The following is a 4,954-nucleotide window of genomic DNA, read 5'->3' as shown; positions in this document are numbered from 1 at the left end:
ACTGACACTTTTTAACATCTCTTCGGGTTATCTGCAAAGTCCCGATGCATTTTTACATAGAAAGACATAGGAAAAAATGCAGCACGACTTTCCCGACTACCTAATGTTTTCGTATCGTAGTAAAAGCTCAACGCAGGGGTTTTATTTCTGTTGTTCACTTTTGTGTCCTCGGCACTTAGAGCGATGCCTGGCACACAGAAGGGACTACAGAATTACGAATTAAAAGGATGACTGGGAAAAGAAAGAAGGGGCCAAGCAGAACTTTTCAATTGATGATAAACAGACTTCCACACTCTGGTACCGTCAACACGAATGGGCAGAAATCCCATCAACGTTCTTAGAGGCGACTGGCATTAAAAACAGCAAATATGGCCCCACAAGAAGAAATCGAAGTAAATGTGGGATACGAACAAGTACCTCAAGAAACTCCTAGCAAACGAGTAGGAGAAATGGCACTCAGACTGTTAACAAAATATTCCAGTCACCACCTCCCCGACTTGTACAGGACAAAGTTAAAGAAATGCTTTCTATGTACTTGTAAGATGCTTGGTATGTACGCCTCATTTTTAGAAGGCAAAGTTGAATACTTAGATTTCCTTCTTATGTAAGTTTATTGTGAATGTTCCGTTTCCAGTATTCAAACTGATCCACATCAACGAGCAGTTTTAAATAACCAAAACCACAAACTTTGATATTATAATAAAAGTATTAAGCATATCAGGTTGTGATTTCCAGAATGCACAACATATTGAAAATTTCACCATTGTCGATTTAAACTCAGTCATTATAAATTATTATATGAGTAGTTGCTAGATTCGTGATACATAATCTGCAGATTACAGCAAGTGTTTCTGCAAAAATAAAGTTTGGGATGCATCATTTTTAAAGGACCTTTTCCTATTTTGATATTGGTTAATTCCATATTTTTCTTACCATCATTTGTAGACAACTACCTGGTGGTAAACTGCACAGCAGCAGCAGAAATATTGTACCTGAACATGCCTGTCGGCAGCTTCTTAAAGTTACAACAAAATGAATATCATCCTCCTCAGCTAAACAGTCACTTGGAGAAGGCTGAATTAGAGACTCGGAAAACGAAAGTCCAGGACTCGAAACTTCATTTCAAAATGAAACGCTGTTCTTTTAAGTGTTGTGTATGTTCACTGTGAGGTTTTTTATTTAAAGAAAGATCATGCTGTAAAATGTTGTATTGGAAAATGGGCTATAGCTCATTAACTCATCAAGGAACTGTGAGGCTACGACTTTATAATGTAGGTGAAAAGGGAATAAACTAAAGTCTTAAAGCTGTGTCTATTAGGGTGTTGGGGAAGCCATGACATACTTTTCTATTTTTTTATGCAAAAATCCATCATGACTGTCCCATGACCCAATATGTCCACTCATCATTGGTCACACTGAAAATAGAGATCCTGAGTGAATGGGCTCTAGACAGTCAATATCATCTCAATGTACAGGTATTTCTGGGAGGTAACGGGGATCCCGAGGCAAAGCCTTGACCTTCAGCAATTCACTGAGGTACAGTAAGACTTAATAAATGTTGGCTAACGCAGACTGATTTCCACTTAATTGGGTAAAATAATTGAACAGGGCTAGCCCAGTGGCCTAATGGTTAAGGGAGCTGGATCTCATATGGCTGACCACAGTTCAAATCCAGGCCCTGGAGACTTGAAAAACATGCCAGTTACATGCACATGTGTGCTCAAAATCCTGACAGAGTGGAGGAATGGAAAAGAGACTACAGCATGACCAAGCCCCACTGAGGGGTTCTTTCTCCCTCTCCCTCTCTCTGTTTTTCTGTCTGGTAAGCATACTACCCTTTGGCAAATAAATAAATAAATAAATACAAATATTTTTTAGAGAAAAATGTATTTAGATATGTGCAAACTTCTGTCCCAATTGGCTTTGAATATTTTAGTGAATATTTTTGGTTAACGTGGCTTACAACTTACAAGGCAGTCAACAAAGACAGTCCGACATATTAAAACATCAATGATTCATGGCAAAAGCTCACAGTGCTTCTCTCTTATTATATGGATATAGATGTTCAGCTCTATTTTTCCTACATATAATGCTTTTTAAAAATATTCCCCATGAGATAGGTGTAGGGATGCCCACGTCACATTACAAATGGAAGAAACTGAGCACCCAGGAAACCAAGGTAGCTGGCCGAGATAGCACAGCTGGTAACTCTCTGAGCTGGGATTCGAACTCAGGTCTATTTCATTCCAAAGTCTGCTTCTAGATCTCTGAGCCCCACTCTAGGTGGCAATTAGAACAAATTCGAACATACACACTTTAGACATTTGCAGGTAAAACACTTGTTAGGAAACAATACTGTATTTTCCACCACCAAAATAAAACCAAATCTAGACAATAACTGTTATAGATAACATTTAAGGAAATCTAAAATTTCTATACAGTACACTTTGCTAAGAGTATACGCTACAGATCATTTAATGTGTGCTTCCTGAACTAATATTACCTGGGCTACGCATTTGTATAAAATAATTCTAATGAATTCACAGTTTTCCATGTTCAACAATATCAACCTCAGAGAAAGGATGTCTCTTATTCATCGGAATCATCAACAAATCATAACCTTAAAGCCAAAAGATTTCTCCAAGTTCACTTCACTTAACCTTCACTTTATAAAAGGTAATAAACTGAAGCCCAGGGAGGTAAAGTAGCTGGTCTATGTTTATACAACTACAAAGAAGTAAATCTTACTCTTTTAATTATAGCAGGATAAAAATACTTCAATGTTTCCAATTCCCAATGAACTTCTTTGACCAGACCACAGGGGAAAAAAAAAAAAAAAACTCTTACTTTCTATGACAAACATCTGCTAACCCAGGACAGTAAACACCATGTCAAAATTAACATTTTATAATACTATCAATGGTGTTTAGGTGAATTTTTAACTACTTTCTCAAAAGATGAATAAAAATGAATTCCAAAACTTATGAAAAGAAATGTAATACTGCTATGAGCACTATAAAAACATGATTCTACCATAAGGATTAAACAAATTTATGGGCTGTGTTAGGGTACAGTCAAGATTTTAATTCTGATAGAACTGTTTGTGTTTTTTTACTGACTCCTAACCTTTAGAAGTCCAATCATTTTGGTCACTTTTGGATTTTGTTTGCCAAAACGAAGTGCTGAAATGAAACAAAGCAATGGAAAAATGCAAACCACGTAAGTTCTGCTAGCATAGAAATAGCCACTACAATATTTAAGGAGAAAATCAACTGTAAATAAAAAATGACATCTGACCACTGGATCCATCATCCTTACAAACTGTCCTTGGTGACAACGCGATCTGCCTTCACGGGGTGTTGTAATAGTGAGCATATTGTAAAATTAACAAAATTCCACTAGAAGTACCCAAATCACTTCCAATAAGAAAGGACTCACCAAAAAAAAAAGTTCAAAATAAGGAAATCCAAAGTCATAAATCACTGATTAAGCAACAGCTCAAAATGATCTACAAACTAGCCCCAAAACAAAGTGCTTGGAGAAAACTCCAGAAAGAATCATACCTTAAGGTGGAGAATTGCCGGTGATTAAACTGTAGTAATCCACATAGAGGGCCTTGTCAACAATCCCAACAATTTAACTTGTAAGTAACTCCAAAGAAGAAGTCCGAGGACTCTCCATCCAGGAAAGACAGGCTGTTGTATTGGTGCTTTCTATTGTCTGCTGATGGCAAGATCCGACAGGGACACGCAGAATGAAGAGGTGCTAGGCGTACTCCAGCTTTTTCCGCAATGCTTTCGGGATGCCTAGTGACAATTACACCTAAAAGATGGAAATTAATTAAGATTAGCTTTCAAGTCATCGCACACGCTCATTTTCTAAAGTAAAGCAATGGCCGGATTACTATATGTCAGTATTTGATGTGATCATTCAAAACTACAGAGTTCTAGCATTCGATTCATTGCTAGACGCAAATTTGAAATAACAGCTACGTGAAACTGTAACTTTTAGAAGTTAAAAATAAAATTCTGTGTTTGCGTGTTTCCTCAAGTTTTTAGCAGCACATTCTCTGTGGTTGTTTCATTTGTCCTGTCAAGGGCGAAGGGGTCTGAGGGTGTGAAGAAAGAGCAATGACCTCTGCGCTTGCAGTCCCGGAGAGGGCCGTGGAAAATGCAGTAAGTTACCTTGGCATTTTGGAACAAGCCGGTGAAACACACCTGAAGATAATGACCTAAAGGTGCACCATAGAATTCAAGATATGGCACGCGTTCCTGGTGTTTAAACACACACTAGTAGCTAGAGTGTACGTTTGTCCCCTTCCGACAAACCCTCAGCTTCAGTCTCCAAAACGCCTCCTCTATTAACCAAGTGACAGGAAGGGACAGGACAAGCAGCTTGCAGGGTACATGGGGAAAGCACGCGAAGAAATGGTGTGTAAGGTGGGGATGTTTACTAGTTGAGCTTCCCCTCCTCGGAGCAAGAAGCAACCTAGAAACATTCCAAAGTAAAGTTAAGCCACTTGGGAAACAAAGTTGTGGGGAGTCTCCCTTCCCACATGGAGGGAAGGGAAGGCGCTTGCCGCTGCGGCTGTAACAAGCCATCCCCCCATTTCGGGCGGGCGGGCGTGGCATGCAGGGACAAAAGGTTAAAACACAAAAGGCGGGGCGGACAGAGTTCAGAGGAGCTGCAGGGGCTCCCCTGTTCCCCTTTCTAAGCAAATGCAAGGAAAGGGGAGAAGGATGGAAAGTGAGGAGGTGAGGATGGATCCCAGGGAGAACACAGGTTACTGCTCAAGGGCCCAGAAAATGAAAGGGGGCAGCCGGTTCTCAGCTCTGAGCAGTGGTCCAGGCCCAGCCCCTGTCCCTGCATCCCTGCCGGTCTGGGACCTGTGGCTTCCTCCATCAGGGCCCAGCCCAGCCCCAAAGATAACTTTCTGCCTCTTCTCTGCCCCAGG

At 40.1% G+C, this 4,954-nt stretch overlaps 1 long non-coding RNA gene across 1 annotated transcript in view; it reads right to left on the bottom strand.

The window, feature by feature from the left end:
• LOC102495128 (uncharacterized) overlaps nt 1–4,335 on the bottom strand; it is a 448,830-nt gene extending 444,495 nt beyond the window's left edge. Inside the window, exons 1-2 of the long non-coding RNA XR_334057.3 lie at nt 4,185–4,335; nt 3,564–3,822 (exon numbers count right to left, since the gene is read on the bottom strand). This is a non-coding gene — a long non-coding RNA (uncharacterized LOC102495128). The remainder of the gene's footprint in view (nt 1–3,563; nt 3,823–4,184) is intronic.
• Nucleotides 4,336–4,954: the final 619 nt, after the last annotated feature.

The sequence above is a fragment of the Tupaia chinensis genome, unplaced genomic scaffold, assembly GCF_000334495.1.
Source record: "Tupaia chinensis unplaced genomic scaffold, TupChi_1.0 Scaffold000141_1, whole genome shotgun sequence".
In the NCBI taxonomy this organism is placed as follows: domain Eukaryota; kingdom Metazoa; phylum Chordata; class Mammalia; order Scandentia; family Tupaiidae; genus Tupaia; species Tupaia belangeri.
Note: the sequence above shows the minus strand (reverse complement) of the source record. Positions and strands in the feature narration are given on the sequence as shown.